General features: G+C 41.0%; 1 long non-coding RNA gene across 1 annotated transcript in view; it reads right to left on the reverse strand.

The window, feature by feature from the left end:
* Positions 1–18091: 18091 nt before the first annotated feature.
* LOC109526621 (uncharacterized) overlaps positions 18092–23187 on the reverse strand; it is a 34997-nt gene continuing 29901 nt past the window's right edge. Inside the window, exon 3 of the long non-coding RNA XR_002170383.1 lies at positions 18092–19279. This is a non-coding gene — a long non-coding RNA (uncharacterized LOC109526621). The remainder of the gene's footprint in view (positions 19280–23187) is intronic.

A 23187-nucleotide genomic window follows, 5' to 3' on the forward strand; every position in this document is an offset into this window, starting at 1 on the left:
AATCCACCGCATGACCTCCAAATTCATCGACAGTAACCATAATTTAGAGGCTGTGTCTGATCTCGGTTTCAAAGGTTGCTGAATAAACTTACAATGGTTAGAAAATGTTGCTTTCTGACGGTAAATCACGCTAAAAGTTTGAGTGGTTGCAGCGTCTTGGACGAAGAATTTAAGCATGCCAGAAGTGGAGCTTTTTCAGAGCTTTCAACGTGGTGAATGCTGGTGTTAAATTATTGCAAACCAATGCATTGTGCCTAACGACAACCATATGGTGTAACAGTGAAGAGGAAGCCTCAGAGGATCAGGGCTGAGCAACAAAAAGGGACAAAAGAGCATGTAAGGTGGTTCGGGTGGATGAGGAGTTTTTATTTGGGGGAAATTATCATCAGAGGAGAAGTCGCTGACAGTGTAGTGGCACACTCGCCTGATTTGTATGCTGGCAGCGTGGGAATCGGCTGGCTCCTACTCAGTGATGGTGTGAATGTGAGTGCTTGATCGTCTCTATATGTGCCCTGCGACTGACTGGCGACCATTTCAAGGTCCGAAGCTGGGATAGGCTCCAGCACACCCCATGCGAACCTGTTCAGGATAAACGGTGTTGAAAATGGATGGATGGATGATGATCAGAGGACTAAGGCTAGAGGATCAAGACATTACTCCACACTAGTGTTGCAGTGTTAAGTACTGGTACCAATCCCGTATCATGATTTTTAAGGGACAAAAACAATGTGACAGAATCATTTCGGAATACAGTGGTGCCTCTACTTACAAACGTCGTAACTTGAAAACGAAATTTTCAAGTTACGAAACGCCTCAACAGGGAAACATTGCCTCTTGTTACGAAAGCAATTTCAAGATACGAAAGGTAAAAATACAGTATGGTCTGCCACTCGCAGCTCCGAGTTTCCTGAACGCAACATACTTACAGCTGCTCTGCCATTGGCTCGTACCGAGCATTTTCCTGGCATCTCATTGGCTAAGAGGGACCTCTACCATATGTGTCAGTGTGTGTAGATAGAATGTTTATGCAGCGTCCTCGTCGTTCACCCCCTCGGGCCATGAGGTGTTCCGATAATTTTACGTAAATGTGAATGACTCAGAAAAAGTGTTCACCAGTGGGGCGATCGGTCACTATGCTGATGTTTGCCTTGGACATTTTCGAAGGATTGTTAAAAGCTGACAAAAGCAAACGTCCTTGGATCGGTTCTTTACAAAACGCCGGGCAAAAACCACTTCTGAGAGAGAACATGAACTATAGATGGCAAAAAATGATGAGGAAGGACGCAGTTAAAAGTTAAATGAGTATCATTTTTATTCTTTTTTCGTTTTTTTACATTAAACACAACTCTCATTTATTGTGCAATAATCTAATTGTAATATGTAATTTGTTACATATTTTGATGCATTTTTATGCTTATGCTTTATACATGGAAAACGCGCCTCCACTTACAAAATTTTCTCGTTCAGAAATTTCCCGCAGAACATATTAATTTCGTAACTAGAGGTTCCACTGTACCGGTATTTATGATATTTTTTTTCTTTTTGGGGGGAGTGGGGGTGCAGCAAAAGCACCGTAGGCATGTCGTTTCACTGGGCTGCCGTAGCACGCCGGCATTTATTGTCTTCATATCTTTGATGATAACACAAAACTCATAGGTGTGGGAAATACATTCATATTTTTACAGCAGCACATATCTCAGGAGGTATACAAGGGATGATAATAGTTACATGTATGTTGTGTTACTGTGACACTAACCTTCAGGGTGAAAAGACTGCTGAGATTAGAGATGTGGATCAACAGTAAATGTACATCTGACAGTCATAGTTGATAAAAATCTGAGTGGTAAAGGTAAACCTTTGAAATTCGTCATTTTTGACCACCACGTATGGAAAAGTGTGGTTCCAATGCAAAAACTGCAATAACATGAAAACCACAACACAAATCCAAAAAGCCTCATGTCAAAGACACCCTATTTGAGGAATCAATGGAAGATGAAACAATCTTCAATTAAACACATTGAAAAATAAAAAAGTCCTGAGGTAATTTTCAAACCCACTGATGCATCTACAGATTATAATAATAAAGGCAGAATAGAAGTTTTCCGCCCAATACATATGGTTCATTTAGTTTCAGCCACAACATGGTGTTTTGCTGGGCTTTCGTTTGTACTGTGCTATAATCACAAAAATCACAAAGACAATATTTTACAGATTGACCATGATTAGAAAAGCTCCTCTCCAAAACCAGCTCAATGTTAAGAGCGTGATTGCAGCTAAATTGTGCAGTAATTTGTCCAATTGTAGACCGCGGAGAAGCCACGTGGATTAATGGCACTTGGATCAAGACTGCTTTGCTTGCCCTCCTTAAAGTAAACACGCGCATATGCCCTGGAATAGTACATCATAGTATTTGTATTGTGAAAAAAAAAATGATGACAGTTTGGATCCAAAAAGAAAAGTTTAAGCGGTATCCAGTATATTGTTTTTTTTTTCTTTGTCACGTTTATCAAGGCCATGTGAAATGATAAGATTGCATCAAATTTGCAATCAAAATGGAGCTTTAAGCACAATGCATTCATTCTCATCTGTTACATGAGACATCCTGCCGAGGTGTTGTCAAAATATCAAACTTGATCGTGAGAAGGGGTTGCATTCTTTGGGCAGCCTTTGCAAACCTATCAACATCGATCTGCACAATCTTGTAACTGATTTACAAGAGCATTTGGTCTTGGTTATCAGTACATTTTACAAAGAGATTCCTGTGGCTTGGTCAGATTTTGAGGTTATAAATAAATTCATTTGAGAATAGTCAAAACTGCCTTCTCGGGCTTTTTGAATTCGTTCAGACCCAAAACAATGATGATCATGAAACCGTCAAATGTTCCAGGCAGGTGGTTATTATTATGATTTTTTGGTGGGGGGTTAAAATTTTGTCAGCACCCCCCGGCCACCATATTTTATTGTTCTATTTTTCTCTTTTGAAAAAAATTGGAAAAGGTGCATCAATAGATCATGTTATTGTTGCTGGCGGGTAAAAACCTCTCATCTCCCAAAGTACAAATTTTCAGGAAATTAAAAAAAAAAAAAAAAAGCCATCTTGCTTGAGTTACCAAACATCACATCGTTAAAATTGGGACCATGCTTTATATTGTTTTTCAATACTGTTGCACATTAACGCCAACGCAATGCCTCCCCAAAATAATGTTCAATTGCGAATTTAACCCTCTCAGGGACCGCGGTGACCACAGTGGACATCTTATCATGTTATCAGGTTAAAGGATGCATGAAAGGGTTCATTTGCAAGAAAAAAAAAATTGCTAATTTAATCCATTGATTCGGACTCATCCCTGTCCCCAGCAAAGTCTGCCCTCGTGCGGAGCCCCTGACAAAATTAAAAGCTTAGTTACAAAAAGCTAACTACTGTGGTCATGTCTCTTCTTCCCAAACTGTATTTCCAAGGTCTACGAGTTCTTCCCAAAAAAATAAAAAAATAGATAAAAGATGAGCTGGAAATTCATCTGTTGCCAAACTGATCTTCAGAGCCTCCTTCTGTGACAAAGCATTACCGCTCCTGATTTTTAACAAAGCAGACCTAGTCAAATGCAGCTAACCGAACTATTTTCTTTTGTTGTTGTTGTTGTTGTTTTTGTCTTAAAAAAATAATAATTTTCATTCTTGAGGTGACAGACATACTCCCAATAGGCTCTCGCGGCATGTAGGACAGATGAAGTTATAGGACACTTCTTCGACGGTAAGTATATAAGAAAGGCCATATTTTTTTTTTTCTCAAGCTATCTTTAAAACTTAAAATTGCTCAACAACTTGTAAAAATACCAGGCCGTAACACATTGCTTTTGTTTGTTTTTTGTTATGATTGCAACAGGAACTTGTTTTTCCAATTATTATTGAAATTCTGTTTGGGAAAGTGGCAAATGCAGAGCATTCTTTCCAAGCAACTGCAAAATAATCTTGACAGTCCGTTTATGCCTCAACCGTCTATCTCTCGGCATAAGAAAATTCACCCGCAAGAAATGGGTTTTGTTTTGTTTTGTTTTGTATACCATCCGCGACAATGAAAGACTTCAAATCAGTTAAAAAATAAAATAAAATAAAACCATTCCCGTCATTCCAGAAGTGGTTACTGCAGAATGGCAATGATCTTTCAGGGTGGGTATCGCTATCTTTCTCCATCACAACATGTTGGTGATCAGAGATTCACAGTGTGGCATCCATTCCAAGAACTGGAGGTCTAATTAGTTCATTCTGAGGAAAAGTAATGCAAACTGCTTTCCACCCCAATGGCAGCTTCAGATCTGTTCACTTAGGAAAATGAATGAGACCCATTGCCAAAATGGTGCTCTTGACAGAAACTGAAATGATGACAAGCATTACGTTTTATGAGAAGTGTTTGACTTCGACTCAGCCATGGCACAAGCTATAGCTTCTAATTGATAGTACCATACAACACAATACAACTTTGTTGATATAGCGCATTTCACAACAGCTGCAGCTATGACAAAGCACGTTATATATAACATAAGATAACACTACTCCAACAAAAGCAAGTGAAAAGAGTCAATTAAAATACAAATGAATGAGACTAACTCAAATACAGTAGACATGTGAAAACAATAGAACAGTGTCAATCTCATATTGGGTCGAAAAATAACGAATAATGATGTGTATTCAAGCAAGTTTTAAAAATGGACGGGGAGGGGTTTTGCCTAACATTTCACGCAAAGTAATTCCAGACAACAGAAAAGGCTTGATCCCCTCTGAGGCTCCAAATAGTCCTTCCAATATCGTCTGGTCAGCCAGAAATGCAGTTAAGTGCTCCCTCTTACGAGCTCCAATTAGAGGAGGCGGGCAGCAGCGTTTTGGACCCACTGGAAATGCTTGATGGAGGACTGACTGTTTCCAAAATAATGTGAATTATATTAATCTAGTGGAGGCTAAAGTGCTGCTGACAAAGGAAGAGCCTTTACCTTGGCCAGCTGCCTAAAATGAAAGCAGTTCGATTTGACAACAGCACCGATTTTCCAGTCCAGTTTAAAATCCACCTTCGAGACTGTTGGTTTCGGATAAGATGCTCGGGGGCCCAGGTTAACGGAGTTAGGATGTACAAGGGCCACTGGGACCAAACACCATAACTTCTGTTTTCTTTTCGTTGAAATTTAAGAAATTCAGAGACATCCACACTTTGGTTTCCTCTCGACAGGACAAAAGTGGTCTTAAGGAGTACGCATCCTTTTTGCTCAGCGGGACATGGGTCTGACTGTCAGTCACTCAGCAAGGGAAGGAAACACCGTGTTGTCTTAGGAGTTCGAAACGAGCGCCCTCGCTGTAGCAGTCGTGTCATACACAAAAACGCAGCGAGTTGTTCCTTTACTTGAATTTGGTCCGCACACAGTAGCTGGCACCAAAGTGCTATTGGATCCAAATTCCAGCGTGCCTGTTTTTTATTTTATGTTTTTAGATGGATAAACTTTGGGGAATTAATAGGAAGAGGCTGTGACAAAATAATATTTAAACCAACATGAAATATTGCTGGAAGATGCTAAAATCCCCGCAGAGCCTCAAAAGCTCGGGGCTTAAAGATTTACTTGTCCTCTTATCTTCCATGAGCGAGGAATGTGAAAGAAAAGTTTTGCGTGAGTATTCTGATCCCAGTCCAACTCTATGAATGAACATTTATTTGTCTTTTAGTACCACTGCATGCACAGAGCACTGTTTCAACGTCGGAGTCTATTTCAGAAAACTAAGTCCTTTAAGAACATCTTTGCCTTCTGCTGTTCTTAATAAGAGATTTCTCTTTTTGTTGTTTTCCCCCCCATAAAGCTGTGCAACGTATGAAAGCGGCTGAATGAAAGACAGTACAATAGGGCTTTAGAACAAAGGCAGGAAGAAGACTGAGGAGAAAACAGGGTGAAAATGGCATCATCTCTATACTTAATGAAATAGCATCCTTTCATTTTTCCCCCCTCCCCTAGTAATTATAATAAAGATGGAAAAACATAATAAACGTCTCCCTTCCCCCACCTGCTAACAGTAATTATAATAGACTCAACAATAAATGGTAAAGCAGCACAGAGCTGCATCTTGGGAATTCTCAGGGGTCTGTGGATTAGCTTGAAAAGCCTGAATGATTAAAATACACTAATTAAAATTTTGCGTTCCTTGGTAACTTGTCTTCCAAGGCCCCTTGTGCTTGCAAAATGGGAATAAATGCGACAAAAGCAAATACTCTTTTGGACCCGAATAAATAAACAAGTCTAATCAACTGAATTTTCAAAGTGTACGTTCCATTAAAGCCTCCTTGATGACCTTTTCTCACACGCTAAATGTGACTGTGGGACGCGTACTCAAACTTGTGACTTTGTTGAAGCGACAGACAAGCTGCATGTCCTAATGTGGACTAGCAGTCAGGGTGTGAAGTTATTTCGCCGCCGTTAAATGCATGAACTTCCCTCTGGCACACTCCTAAAAAGTGTGAGTCTGGCGAATTTGGATGGATGTGATCTGGAAAAAAACAACCATTTTTGTTTGGGTGCCAGTTAACGCAACTCAATCACGTCAATCAACATCTACTTATTAAATTCAATGCAGCAATTTAAATCGTCACCACCACCAAGTTTAATCGAATTCAGAGGCGTTCTTTTTGTGTAATAATGATCAAAGAAGAAGGGGGGAAAAAACTGCCATGGAAATGGAAATTGATTTGTGGAGATAATGTTGATGTTGCCAATTAAATCCCAAGCGACCATATTTGTTTGGAAAAGTATAAGTTTGAATTTCAAATGGACATCTCACCACATGGCAGAAGAAACGTGATTGGCGGGGAATGATAACGGACCATTCTCAACGAATTTGTGTTAATACAATGTTAATTACCAAAAGAGGTAAAATTACAAATGTGGTATTTCAACAGTTTGAAAGTTTTAGAACAACCACGACACACATTATGACACAATATCAAGCCGCAGCATTCACACTGATATCGGATCGGTGAAAATAAACGAGAGCTTCAGCCTATGTATGCCTTTTCGGTCTGTGTCTTAAAATGACTGATCGAAATAAATTGTCTTTGATTCGTTCATTGATAAAGGTTTTCGTGAGAGCTCTACCCTGATTTTTGCAGGCATCCAAAGCAAACTACTTAAAAAAATAAATAAATAAATTATAAACGCTTACATATTACCAAAGAGGCTGAAAAGTGAAATAATGAAAAGAAAAAAAAAGCTTGCAAATGTAATACCTTAACCAATGTTTAGCAGCAAATTACCAGATTTTTTTTCCTAAAGGCTAACCAAGGGAGGGGACGGATTGGAGACGGATTGCACTGAGTGCACCACAGAGATCGGCAAGCGTGGCAGTCTCGGGCGGCTCACCACGGACAACCAACCATACTAGGCATACTCAGTGCAAGCGAGGGCAACAACAACACACACGTGGCCCGATCTTCTGCTGGAGTGCAAATGAGACACAGGTGATTAAAATATTGAGTCATTTCACAGTTACTGTTGAGGGAATTAAAAAAAAAAAAAAAGGAGGCGTGTGATATGCAGGAGCATGTTTGTATGTGCAAGACGGAAAGTGATGGAGAGGAAGAAGGGTGAGGCGGTGGAAAAACAGAGCTCCCTTAAATTCCGACAATGAACGCATTTCTCATTGATATAGATTCCCTTTGACAAATATGCCCTTTCCCAAAAGGACAACACCTCGACTCGCGTAGCGGCAAACTCTTGTCAATCAATCATTCGAGGGAGCGCCGTCGTCGGCTTGTCTTCGTGAGCGTAAAGTTCCACAGGCTTGAAATAACAGTCCACGGCTTGAGATTTCCAAGAATAATACATGGAAGTGCATCAAAAAGAGAAGAGCACTTAACGTTATAAAACTTCTGCTTCCAATAAAACAAAAGGAAATTAACACTCAGGAGTTACCCTGGTAACCTAATTGCATCGCGACACTGCACACAGGAGCCAAAGTAACTGAATTTTGATGAAAAGGCAGAGATAATTTACAGCATCGAGAAATTGGTTGCTGTGGCGACGCGTTAATTACATCTCAAATTAACAATGCAAGTGTAGTGAAATTAAATATAAATCATATTTTCTGCATAAATTACAGGGGTTGATTAGTGCGGGCGCCAGGAGAGCGAGGTTGAGATTTCAAGGGCCTGTCACATCCCCCCTTCTGCCTCCCTCCCTTCCGCTCTTCCTCTGTCGCCTCTCCTCTCCTTGGCATCCTCCTCATCTTTCTCGGTACCACGGCCTTCCTTCACAGCAGTGCCATTCTGAGACAGTAACTCGATTATTGAACACTGGAGGACACAAGAATACCATTGCCCAATTTTATTTTAAGTCAAGTGCAGCTGACCGACTGTACATAAATGTGGAGTCTGTATTATTTGTAGAAAAAAATATTTTCTATCTATCTATCTCCATCCATCCATCTTCCGATCCGCTTTATCCTCACAAGGGTCGCGGGGGGTGCTGGAGTCTATCCCAGCCGTCTTCGGGCAGCAGGCGGGGGACACCCTGAACCGGTTGCCAGTCATTCGCAGGGCACACAGAGACAAACAACCAGCCACGCTCACAGTCACACCTGTGCCTGCGTGGGTTTTCTCCGGGTGCTCTGGTTTCCTCCCACATTCCAAAAACATGCATGGCAGGTTAATGGAACACTCTAAATTGTCTCCAGATTTGCGTGTGAGCACGAATGGTTGTTCGTCTATGTGAGCCCTGCAATTGGCTGGTGACCAATTCAGGTTGTACCCCGCCTACTGCCCGAAGACAGCTGAGATAGGCTCTAGAACACCCGCGACCTTTGTGAGAATAAGCAATTGGAAAATGGATGGATGGATGGTAATTGTCATTATTATATTTGTTGTTGCAAAGTATCCGATGGAGGGCAAATTGAAGATTTTTTAAAGACATTTTGTGTACTATTTCAGTCAAATTCATGACAAAACAAAATGTGAGTATTCGGAATGGTTGATTGGGTGTCAATGTTACATTACAATAGCTTGAAAAATTTAGCAATGATATCAAATTTGCATGAACAATTATTGCAGTGTGCGTGTAAAAGCATTTACTGATGTCAACTACCTAAACTCAACCGAAAATGAAATTGTTGTTTCTTGTCAGCTGGTTTGACAATGCAGTTATTTTAATACCTTTCACAGACAGGGTGGCAGTATCATTTTGGTGCCTTCGTTATGGAATATCAAATATAAGACTTATAAGTACTCTGTTCACACCTCATCCCTCTTCAATTATTATTATTACGACTCCCAAAACACCCACAAAATATTCACGGTATGAAACATATCTATCTAGAGTATGTACAAGGTATGTGTGCATAAGCATTTGAGGAGCACATCGTCACATCACTCATATTACACTTCTTGTCACGGCAATTGAGATTAGATACAGAACAATGATGAACGTCTTTTCAGAGCCGCATAATCGATCGACACAATGCATGTTGCTCGTTCGACTCAAATCCACGGTATTCATTCTCATTTCATTCCATATATCCACAGGCAACGTGTGCATAAAAGGCCTCTCTGCAGCCGATATACAAATAGGAGTGAAACTTAACTGGGTATTAAACTGTCTACGAGGAACGTGTCGGTCTGGGAAACGGGAAACGAGACATTAAGCACAACAGGGATAGAAAATCACGGTCTCTTCCAAGAGATTCCTCGTGTGGCCCGGCTTCCCTTTAAGCATCACAAACAAGCCTCGGGAGACAAGTCTAAGAGGGAGGAGGAGAGGGCTACGGGCTGCTGTGCAGGGAGACCGAGGCGAGCACAAACACTGCAGCAACAGGAACCAACTTGAGTCCACTAAATTATTCATACACCAGATGGATACGTTTCCCTGCGATTTCACTCTAAATCGCCAGCCTATTCCGCTTCCCAGTGCTTTCCTCCAGTCAAGTGACGGCGCGCGGAATTAAGATAGCCATCACTCCATCGAAAACGTTTCATGTCTGATTCATATCATCTGTGAAGAAGTGGAAGCCCCTTGACACCGTGATCTCACGTTTCTTCTATTCCGCAGGCACGATGAAGAGGAACATGTTCTCTTACCTCCGTCTTCAAAGACACACAAACTGCTATGACCTTGTCTGAAGGCTATTACACAAATGAGAGAATCCTGAGAGACGCATGTCATGTATATAACTGACTACACCTCAGCCACTTGATGTGCGACTGGGGAAAATCCAAAGGTGACAGCATTTCAGGGGAAAAGTCCAATAAATGTACGGTACGTGTCATATTCCGATGGCAGCAATTCACAACCGGGGTGCTGTGGCACTCTCTGGTGTGCCGCGAGAAATTATTCCATTTCACTTCAATGGTCTGAAAGTCATTCTCCGTTAAATATAAATCGATCTTTGTTCATCTGTCTGTGCCAACGACATATACTGACAGGCAGAATAATGACATCCTCTTCTATTCGATGGCAGGATGTAAAATAAACCTGTATATTGACCTGTTGCTATTCATACAAAAGAATTGGTGATAAAATATGCTGGCAGCCAGTGAAGGGAAGCCAGAATTGGAGTTTTGTGCTCCCTCTTACGAGCCAGTTACGAGGCGGGCAGCAGCATTTTGGACCAACTGGAGATGCTTGAGGGAGGACTGGCTAATTCCAAAATAAGGTGCATTACAGTAATCTAGACAAGATGTAACGGGGGCAGGGATTAAAGTGCTGCTGACTAGCCAGCTGCCTGAAATGAAATAAGCGGGATTCAACAACAGCACCGATTTGCCAGTTTGTTCATCTATCTATGCCAACGGCATATACTGATAGGCAGAATAATGAAATCATTTTCTATAAGATGGGAGGAGGTCCAATAAGCCTGTCTATTGACTCGTTCCTATTCATACAAAAGAATTGGGCATCGCCTCCTGTAACTACATCTGCTTTAGATTCGATTAAACAGGCTCAGATTTCACACTCCGTGGGTCAATTTGTGAGTAAATTATGATGGGGGTTACCCTTATTTCCGTACTGCATTCATATTTTCTGGAGCATTTTTTTCTGATAAAAGTAAGTCAAGCGGGTGTCTTGGTTCAATAAAGGTATAGGAGATGCAATAAAAGATTGAGAAGAGCCTCGTGTGTCTCACTCTCGAAGTCCTTTCCAACAGTTTTTCCTTTCAGCCAGGAGGATCGGTTTAAATTGTGTAGACCAGGCAGCGAAGCTTAAATAGCAAAAGGAAACAAATTATACACAAATGTCAATTCCCTATCCTTCCTATTCTGTCTTCCCTTTCTTCGAGCTCAAACTGTCCTGCCTCTTTTCTGAGAAAATACCTTCCTGTTCTGTACAAGGATGTTGGGAACGACCTCAATCCCTTTGGGGCTCCACTTCCAAATTCATCCATTTGTGAAAGAAGATGACGACTTTTAAAGGACAAGATATCATTAAGAGAGTAAGTAGGCTTTCCAGGGGTCTTTTTGCACCCCTCACCCCTCCCTCTGGAAGTAATTCCGATGCATTTATACAGAACCGAAGTGCTTAATAGTGGGAGGGGCTGCGGTTTAATGGTCCAATAATGTAATGGCAAAGCACAGTTGTCCTCCCAGGATGGTACAAAAAAAAAAAGTAACACACTGAGGCTGACCACTTTGATGATTTAAAAGGCAGTTAAAAAGGTGATGAAAAAAAGATGTGCTGGGGTGTCCTGATCACCAAACAGTTGGGGCCCATGCCACATGGCGGTGGTAACACAGGTCCACTTCAGGCCGGGGACCTTTATTTTATGTCAAACTGTTCCCCTAACTTTGTGTCCACCTTCATAATACATGCCATCAAATGACAGTAAAATACCAAATGAACAATAAAAAGAAATGCACTCCAAGTGCCTTAATTAATTCCCCGAGATGTACTGAACGCCTCGATAAGACTGAGTTGTAATGAAAGCTCCATCCGCCAGGATTCCGTGAAAATGCCCGTCCTGTTCTCACGTGAATTTAGTAGGAAATCATAATAGTAGGTAAGCACAATCTAATTTCCAAAGGGGACTTCTTTGTAACAACATGGGCCTCACTCCACATGCACAAACTATCTGCGCCTGCAGAGCGAACGTAACATTATGTCGAACAGCGAGCCACCTAACAACCCTCGCATAACCCGCTCCCCCCGATGTAACTCAATATTGTAATCAATGAATTGGTAAGTTATTATCCGTTTGAATCGTTTTCAATGTCAGATAAGAAAGAATGTGTTTTCTATATACCGGAGATATATTGAGAATAATCAATTGCTTTTTGTACTCAAACGTCAAATGCTAGGTGACAGATAACAGAGATGACGACATGTTGACGTTCTTTGAGAGCGCTAGCTAGTTGAGACTGAATCAACATCGGCATGCTATTTCACCTCAATGGCATCAAGACACTTGAATGAATCGACTAATGGATCATACCAATTCCCAAATCTTGCTATTATTTGAAAGCGCTTGTTTTTTTGTTTTTTTTTGGGGAAGAGAGGCACAGTGGTTGACTGGTTAGCATGTCAGTCAACTGGCTAGCACTTTGGCAGGGGTTCAATTCCGGCTTTGGCCTTCCTGTGTGGAGTTTGCATGTTGTCCGCGTGCCTGCGTGGGTTTTGTCCAGGTACTCCGGTTTCCTTCCATATTTCAAAAACATGCATGGCAGGTTAATGGAACACTCAAAGTTGTACTTAGGCGTGATTGTGAGCGCGAATGGTTGTTTGTCTCTGCAAGTGGCTGGAAACCAGTTGAGGATAAGCGGATTACAAAATGAATGGATGGATGGATGGATTTTTTGAAAGAAAAACTAAGCTTTTTAAGATAAACTTAAAATACCATTTGAACTAATTACAATACCTTTCGACTCGTACCTTTTCCAAAATCCGACCTAACACCCATGAGAATAAGCTTCAAATACCACCTATCAAAGTGTAACACTGAAACCATAAATTATAAAATGACATTTATTTAAGTGCCATACCTTCAGCGGTAGATATTTTAAAAGAAAAGGTTAGCAAAGAAAAAAAAACACTCAGCGTGTCTCCTTTCAAGTCAAAACAATGTCTTTGCCATTTTTCCTCATTCATCATTCTTTCACATTTCCAGTTTACACGTTGGCTCAGCATCCCTCATCCTAGGTTTAGGACCAAGCAGATTAGCAGCAGGAATACAGAAGTCAACCCAACTGAGTGTCAATTGAAAATCCTGACGGCATATGACTGCAACCGGAAACCGTCACCCACGGGTTGGAACTCAAACACTCCTTTACCACGTGGGGTTGTTCTCTAAATGTCATTTGGCCTACTGGATGAAAAGCGCCAGCTCTTCCCAACAAGTTTAAATAAAGCCCACAGGATGATGCTGCTTCTCCCGGGGGAAGCAAAAGCTGATAGCTTTGAAATAGGAAGGGGGTGGCGGCGTCTTTTCAGAGGGGAGGGGGTGCCCAGCATGACAGATCCCGTATGGTTCACAGCTGAGCTTGTTTTATCAAATGGCACCAAACTAAGAGATCAGTGGCCATGTTTTTGTTTGTTTTAAAAGAAAAGCACCATCACAAAGCTTCACCGAGGAACAAAGTTCAAATGGTCGAGTGCAGATGATTTTTGGTTGTCAGTGCTGAAATGCCAAAGAAAAAAAAAAAAAAATCAAATGCGGACTATAACATAAAAGCATATCACAGAAGCAAGCAAAATATGTCACCGAAGGGCTGTGGGCATGAATAAAAACTGATTTAACATGATCCCAAATAGTGGGCACTAAATTGCATGTTTACTCTAACATATTGTTGCATGGGCTGGTGGTGCACATGTTCAGCGTGTGTGTACACTAAGAATGCGATCTTATAATTAAAATCCTAAATGACGAGACGAAATTGCGTGTTCACTCACTCGTAACAAATTGTGCGTGCTTTTGGCGAAATGTCAACGTGGCGGCGTCCACTCTATTTAAAAGACAGATTCCGCTTTCGTAGCACTCGTGGTTCTCACCATGGAATATTTGAGAGGGCATCAAAAGTCCAAAATGAAGCTGAATGATGACACCGAAAGCGTTATTGGAAGACGCAAATGCTGAGTGAAAGAAAATAAAATAATCCTTCCGGTTATTTTGGAGAAGCCAGCAAACCCATAAAAGCTATGTTTGATTTAACTCGCCCCAAGAGCGTAGCAATTAAATGTACAGATATATGCACTGCCCAGCCTTTGTGACATTGCAATTAAATCTTGGGAGAGGCCAGCGCCAATTGTCACAATGCATTGAAATGACGCAGACACATGGAAATGCAGTTGAAAGTTGACGCAGCTTGTGCCCTGCGACTGACTGGCAACCAGTTCAGGGTGTAGTCTGCCTTCCGCCCGAAGTCAGCTGGGAGAGGCTCAAATTCAGTCCGATAGGCCTGCCACGCACTGGGAGACGGAACACCACCACTCCCGCCTCCGCACTTAGGTAATAATTTCGACACTAATATCAATAAACGTCTACATATACAGTATACATGCATATTATATATATGTATATACATGCATAACTATCTTTCAACTTTGTTCATAGATATTAACATGAGTACCGGTATGTTGGTTATATCAAATTAGACACAAAGTGTATTTATTGTACTGCATTTGAGTAGATGGAACATTCCATATGGCCTTATTCCATATTTCTCCTACTATGGGCAAGATTTACTTCACGGATATTTGCGCAGTCATGGGTGTGCCTTGTGTATAGAGTCCATCTAGAGATCAACTTTCGGCCTATTTTTGCTATTTTCCAAATCAAGCCCTTAGTGTTTTAGGGTCATACCATAGCAGTACCATTATACTTACTGTAAAGCATTGCACATTTTCTGAATGGTGCTGATATTAAGTACACTCAAGACAAGTGGAAGAATTAAAAAATGAATAATGCTCATGAATAAATGTATTTTTATAAAAACAAAAAACACCATATGCACCAATATGTTATCTTAAAAATACAATGAAAATGATCGATAAACACTGATAAAAATCTCCATCCATGCTGGCAAGTGAACTTTAAAAAATAACTTTAAAATGTATGTGGAGCCAGTGAGGGGATGCCAGTGTAGGAGTTATGTGCTCCCTCTTACGAGTACTAGTCAGGAGGCGGGCAGCAGCATTCTGGACCAACTGGAGACGCTTAATGGAGGATTGGCTGACTCCAAAGTAAATTGCATTACAGTAATCCAGTGACAAAGGCATGAATTTCTGTTTCAAAGTGCTCATGAGAAAGGAGAGGTTTTACTTGAGCCAGATGCCTAAGATGAAAGAAGCTGGATTGAACAACGGCACTTATTTAACAGTGCAATTTAAAATCACTGTCCAATTTAAGACCCAAGTTTGACTGTTGGCTTAAGATAAGGAGCCAGGGGACCCTAGTCTACAGGATGGGATGTACAAGGGCCACTGGGACTAAACAGCATCACTTCTGTCTTCTTTTCAATAGAACCCCCCCCCCACCCCCCCGAAAGTGCCTGCTCACAAAAAGCCAAAATGCAGAGATTTTTTTTTTTTTTTTTTTTAAAGCCACTGTATGCGGGGACATGGACATCGATGTGATGGCCTGATTGGAAGACCAGTGTCATGGTTGAGAGTGAACGGCAACGCATGGCTTCAAAACGTCATTACAATGGGAGCAGTCTGCCCAATACAATCAAATCATATCTTACTGTAATTGGAGTCATTGGCATCGTCATCGGAGTGAAACGTGTCACATCAGGAGCAATTTATTACATATCATGAATCTATAGGATCATCGGCAGTGTATCGAGATACGTGCGACATCAGTCAGCCGCAGTGATAGAGAAGCACATCCCTAATTCACACAAAGACATCATCATTCGACACAATTCATAAAATTCTCTCAGCACAATTCGAAATGTAGCCCAACGCAAATCTTCACAAGTCTCGCTGCATTGCGCTGCACAGCGCACATGCCAAAAGATGAACTCTTCAAAAGGTAATGGAATGAGAGGAACTTGACACTCCCATTAGGCCTCGACTGGAAAGTGCAGTATTTGATCAGGAGCTGGAAATGGTGGGGAAAAAAAATGAACGGAAACTAGATCCCACATGACTTATTTTCCTCCAGGCTCTTGGCTTTAGGTGTCACTCAGACTTAATAAAGCTCTCAGATATTCATTTTATCGCAGAAAATAGACTGGGCAAAAATAAAATCAGCAGGTTTTGCCCTGATGGGGCAAAGTAATGACGAGGTGAAATGGACGCAACGCATTTTGTCCATAGTAATACTATCAAAATGAAAGCATATTCACTTCTGGAGTTTTCCGAGAATCAATTCAAACTGAATATTGGCCTTTTCCGCAGACTTTATTTCATCACGGATCCAACAAATACGGCACTTTGGCGGTAGTCTGTCACCTTGGGTGAGACCAACGCGGTCTTTCTACCCTCTCCAGTTACAGTATTCTCTAACCCGCTGAACCTCCACAGCCAGCCTATAACTCTTATTTTATTTCCGCACTTTATACATTAGAGGCACATTACGAACATCCCACTAGATAGGATGAGTCCACTTTTACTTCCAGGTGTTACGTTGCAAGGTTAGGTCATTTAGATGGCTATGACCTTTGATGGCTCCATCTTCAATGAAAATGATCTGGTGATCTCCCCCAGTGACATGCACACGGATGCCCTTGTGCCGTACATCCCACACTGTGCCAATAAGGCCGGAGCGGAGCAATTCACTTGGGAGACATTATGGAAATATTCAGCGCAGAATTACAAATTCTAATTAAAAGGGAAAGCCACATTTTTCGGTCTTAGCTATGGAGGGAGTGTACCGTATTTTCCGGACTATAAGTCACAGGGTTTTTTTCATAGTTTGGACGGGGGTGCGACTTACACCCTGGAGCGACTTACGTGTGAAATTATTAACACATTATTATGTCATTTCACATGTTATTCTCACATTAAACCACAAGAGGGCGATTTAGACCTGTGTTGATAAATCGACGATGAATCTGACGTTAAGAGGCGGAGAAGAGGAAGCGCCGCATCTTCCACCTCCAGAGTTGGCGGAGTTGTTTGAAAATGACACAGAGGATGAAGATTTCATTGGATTTAGTGATATGGAGTGACACTGATGGTTTGGTAAACTTGTTAGCATGTTCTTTATGCTATAATTATCTGAATAACTCTTCATATGTTACATGAACATAGCAGGCACGTTCTCAGTTCGTTGTTTATGCGTCATGCAATGTTAGCATATCGTACACTTATTTAGCCTGTTGTTCTCTATTATATTTTCATTTTAAATAGCCTTTCAAGATGGCATGTCGGTTCTTGGGGTTGGATTTTATCAAATAAATTTCCCCAAAAAATGCGACTTGTACTCCAGTGTGACTTATATATGTTTTTTTTTCTTCTTTATTATCAATTTTATGGCTGGTGCGACCTATACTCCGGAGCGATTTATAATCCGGAAAATACGGTATGTGGACTTGGGTACAGAAACTTAAATGGGGGTCTTTAAAGGGAAAAACAAAGAATGCTCAATACGGATTTTTTTTTTTTTTTTTTTTAGAGTATTTGTTCTACTGTTGATGTTCATCAAAGCGAATAATTTGCTTTTCAAGACGTAATTAGATCAAATAAAGTCAAACCAAAAAAACAAAGTCCCGAGTGTTCTGATATGCAACTAATTATTCTGAAGAAGACAGATGTTAAATTGTGTATGCCCATTAGCGCAAAGACTTTCTGAAGATTTATCATTCATGTAAATCATGAATAAAATATGTCCTTGTTGGGAGAAAATGCTACATCTGTTATGCACACCATTTACACCTGTTTGCAAGAAGACAAGTGCGACAATCTAACCTACAGAGTGGACACAATGTGTGACAAGCCGCCATTTGTGGCCTGGACAATTGTGGAGCAACAACCAAATGATACGTTGGCTCAAAAATACTCTCATTATAACCCTTCGATTCACCAATAATGATAACCTGATAACCTGATAAGCTGTTCACTGTAGTAACCGCTGTCCCTCAAAGGGTTAAAATAACTGAATTTGCCATAATTTATGTTTTTGAAGTACATGCATTTGGATTTTCCTCAGATGTACCGTTTTAGTCAATAGTTTAAAGCAGTCAAACAGAAATCAGTGTCATCAGGATCACGGACAAGGCGGTGCTGGTGGCCGAGGTCAGACCACCAGCCGCCCGGACGGTAGCGTCTCCAGTCGCCCCTAGCGACCATCACACTGGCATGCTCCGGAACAGACAGGGCCGCTCACACAACAGATGGAACTAATGATGCGAAACAGAGAGATCATCTCACCGTAGTGCTCCAGGAAGCCACAAAAAAGAAGTTCAGAAGTTTGAATGATGGAATCGCAGCAACTTTATGTGTGGCATTTTTTTTTCTTCCATTGTTTTTTTTTTAAACCAGAAAAGGCATGCAAAGTTTTTCAAAGACACTGACATAGAATAAAATGAATGCACAATGAAGTGATAGTCTGCATTTCAGTGTTCTTATGACCCACCACTGGATTGTCATTTTTGTGTTGTTCACCACACCATCACTTAGAATACGGAAAATAATTATGCCATCATCAAAAAAATAAATAATAAATAATAATAATAATAAAAATAGATTAGGCGCATTTTGAAATCTCAAGTATGAACACATAACTTGAACGTGATCCAAATCATACAGCGATCGCGATGGAAAACAGCAGTTGGACAACAATAATGAGACAGATTCCCGCAGTGGAATAAAAAGAATCAAAACATGAACTTGAAAATTAAATATTTAAATATACTTTATCATTCATCGCATGCGGCTTACGTTTGAGAGCAAAGCCTGAAGTCAGCTGTGAATAGAAATGGCATATTCGCCGGTGCTTCATACGTGCACCGCCATCCTTTGGGTTGGCGTGTGTAAGAGTAGTAAGCAAACCGCTCGGTCCTGAACTGACAAAAACACAAATCAAATTTGATCAGAGCACATTTGCATATCCTCAGGGATAGGATTAGATTTAGAGGTCATCTCTTATGAGCCAGTCCTCTGCAGAGAGCGATGTAATGTTTCTTTGTCAAGCGTATTCAATCGAAAGCAGTCTGTTTTCCAAGTCCGACAGTCACCGAGATGAAGAGCGGCGCACCCGCGCAGACTGTGTGTGAAAAGAGAGGAGAGCCAAACACCCCGGGATGGGATTGAACCTGGATGGAGCCTCATCCCATGCCCACCGTCCACCGATGAAGAGGATCCCTGGGAAAAGTCCGCTTTCGACACTGACACAAACAGCAGCGCAAAGGCCTGTATTAGAGTCAGGTTAGCCAAGATAACCCTATCAGCATGATCCCCGGGGGCGCCGCACGCAGGCCTTACTGGCAAGCAAAGCTACACTTCCTTGACTCCTTGGCACATTAGCTCTTAGATTACAATGACCTTCATTATATCAGCTACCCTTATTACAACACGTGGAATGAGTCTTTCCCTTGGGTGGAGCCCAGCAGGGAAGGAGGCCGGGGGGGGGGCGTCGAGTAAAGCAGCGAGGAAAATCTAGAATGCATTGAGTGGAGAATACCACACCTCAAACTTGAAGTGTAAAGTATACTTTACACCTGTCAAACAAAGTGTTTGAAAATTATGTCTCTCGAAGTGGTTTGTGTAGGGTCACCACCAGACATACGGGTTTCCTGAAACACATCCACCTTTCGAAACCTACAAAAAGTACTCTAGGATTTCAAAATGAAACAGGATGTCAATCTGCAGATTTGTAGGAAGTGAAGAGCAGCTTTAAGTATTTTGCGTTCAGGAAACCCGGAGCTCCGAGTAGCAGCCCATACGGTATTTTTACCTTTCCTATCTTTAAATTTCTTTTGTAACTAGAGGCAATATTTTCCTGTTGAGGCGTTTCGTAACTTGAAAATTTCGTATGAAGAGACGATCATAAGTAGACGTACACTATTCTTATTTATTACAAGAAAATAAGACAAGATCTGACATTTTCATTTTCCCGATTTTGAATTCCCGAAAGGAAAACTACTTTGGAAGAAACAATTTGACAAAAATATTTGACAAGGAGCCATTGTTTATATGTTGAAGACTAAAACCCGGCACCAATGTATACAGTCTATGACACAAAATAGGGCAATATCACCAAGAGTGTTGCCAATGACAGTATTATAAAAAAATAAAAAAAACAGAAAGGAAAACTGTAACTTCATTAGAGATTTATAATGAGCACCAGCGCCAACTACAAGTCCCAGAGCAAAGCAAACAGGCACCTGCTGAATGCTCTCTGTTCATGGGGTTTTCATAGCTTAATTAATCTCGGCCTTGGGGTATCATGACTGGTGCATCCCGGTTCTGTGCATGTTGGAGACAATTATGTTGTTCCACAAAACAGAGGTGCAAGTTCAAACCATAGCAGAGCAACCCGAACTTCACACATTTTGGCTTTGGTGAAAGAAATGTCACTGACCTACCAAATTGTTCTTAATGGGATACTTTTTATTATAAAACAACTTGATATTTGAGTGATGAGGTCCAATCAGAACAAATGTTTACAGTCTTCTGTACACAGTATGGACATATTATGGAGAAAAAAAGGTTGACGCGCTGGTGGACTGGAACAGTGATTCCCAACCAAGCTGCTACGTATGAACCTGGTCAAACCTTTTCATCGCTGTACACGTATCGTGACCGCAACCATCCCGTATCACCATTCCGTGCTGTACACACTCTATCGGTTGAGTAGATGTTTAGTGGGCAATAAAATGATTTCTGACATGACAGATTGAGTCACCAATCATCGAAAAACGAAATATTCTGAGATATTATCAAAAGAACACTCTGCTTTTGGTGTGCTTTGTCAATTGACAAAAAAACTGAAGGAATAATTCAAGCCATGAAGCTTACAAATGACAAAAAATAATTATTTTGTTCATTGAATAGTCTCATTCATTAAATTGTACTACTCTACTGTTCAAACTCAAAAGGGGGGAAAAAAAGAGAAATTCCCATGATTGCTAATTACCAGTTTTAAATACCTATGATAATGTAAGAGAGTCTTCATCAAATGAAGTAATTAATGTTGCTTCATACATTTTCAATTAAGTCACTATCATAATGCCTTAATTATTAAAAGTTGATACCATTCATGGTGTTGCTCACTCTGCTTTGCGATTGAGCCGTTGGTGTGGGCATGACAGTCATGCAGAAGAAAAAAAGTCTGATTCCCTAGCAGAGGTTCTGATTAGGTGATCGGAAAGCCGGCCTGATCACTTTTTTGGCTGATTGCAATTGCAGGGAAAAATATTTTTTTGTATTTTTTTTAAAATATTTAATTTAATGTTATTTTCTTCTAAATTAGTTTTAAGGGCCACAAAGCAACAAAATAACTCAGAATTACACAGATATTGTGTTCATTTTTGACTGGACTTCACCTTCAAGACATGGCTGAGGTATCGGATCTGGACTCGGTATTGGCCAGTCCTCAAAGTAGGGTGACCTCGACTCGGACTCGGGTTCAAATTAATGTGATTGAGGCATCCCGAAGCAAACCTCAAAATTCCCACACAAGCGTAAAGGAAACTGTAACCAGCAACCGCTCTCTCCCTTTCACAAAATCGCACTTTAGTGTTGATGTGCCAAAACATTGAACATATTCATTGTAAAATGTAAATTAAAAACAGGGATCAGATAAGACAGGCTCAGATTGACGGCAATAAAAACTTCCGCCAACATACACACGACGCGGGCTTCCAAATGTTTCTCCGAACCTGAAAATCCTCAAAATGCAGCTGCTGTTTTTTTATATTTCCTAAGGCCGTTGCTCAACGATGTCGCTGAGTGTAAAGGTACGATGGATTCATCTCAGATATCCCGCCCGGCTGCTCTCTAATCCAAACATCTGAGGTAAACATAAAACCAGGTGAGGCAACACGACTGTCTGAGACGCCGCGCCAATGCAGATCTCTTTAACACCCATGAGGCTGCTACATCTGACTTGCGTGACACATGTTGCTAAATATTTGTTTTCCTGACTCCCATCCTCGGAAAATCTGTTTTGCAAGCAGTGCACTGTTCACACTGAGTGTGTGAGTTTGGGATGCTGCTGACCTCCACTCGTGGCGTTGTGGGCGGATTGGGAGAATGACTCAAAGACCTCCTCAAAAAGCGATACACTTAAGAGCACACGTGTCAAAGTCAAGGCCCAGGGGCCATATCCGGCCCGCCATGTCTTTTTATGTGTCCCGCGAAAGCAAATCATCGGTGTCAACTTCCATGATCCTTGCTTAAATCTATACCGAAATCTCAAATTGTCATACCTACTTAACAACGGTGACATTTTGCAATAATTTTGTTACCCTGTTTATATCCACTTGTGTGTGTGTGTGTGTGTGTGTGTGGGGGGGGGGGGGGGGGAAAAAAGATATTGTCTGACTTAAACCGGTCCGTGGGGCAAAAAAGGTTGGGGACCCCTGCTATACACAAAGTCTGGAGACATACAAATGCTTCAGCTTGATTCGAAAAGTTAGAAATAAGGTGATACTGCGCGTGTGTGTGTGTGCGTGTGTGTGTGTCACTGCCAAAGAATGCTACCAACATTGGTTCCAGTGTGTTTCGCCTCAGAGAGCAAGTGAGGTTAAAAAAAAAAAAAAAACTACATTCATTGCATCTTTTCAGATAGGGCTTATTTTGTCAAAGAAAAGAACATCTTGATCATTACGTAAAAAAACAGGTTTTGATACGTTATGGCATGACTGTTTTTCAATACATTTTTCACACATGATCTCACAGCTTGCCAAAGAATGTACACACCCTGGGAACAGACACTTGATGCAAAAACGCGAACAAAAAAAAAAAGCAAAAAGCAAAAAGCCGAGTATTTCACAAGTGAATGAGGCATGTTCTCTCAAGGTATTTGCTTTACAAACGGCATTTTCCGTGACACCACTGACACCTACAATGCGCAAAGATAACTATACTGTCGAAAAGAATCCAAATCTAAATTAACTTATCCTGAAATCAGACTCCCCCCAAAAAAACAGAAATAATCATGGCATCAGTATAGATTGACTTAAAATACAGGTTATCAATTTGAAACAGATCGTTTTAACTTTTTCAATGAATGAAACTGAAAGGCAAGGAGGAGGAATCACGCCTTTTTTTTTCAGGGGAGCGGGGGGGG

The sequence above is a fragment of the Hippocampus comes genome, unplaced genomic scaffold (assembly GCF_001891065.2).
Source record: "Hippocampus comes isolate QL1 unplaced genomic scaffold, H_comes_QL1_v1.1 scaffold14, whole genome shotgun sequence".
Taxonomy (NCBI): domain Eukaryota; kingdom Metazoa; phylum Chordata; class Actinopteri; order Syngnathiformes; family Syngnathidae; genus Hippocampus; species Hippocampus comes.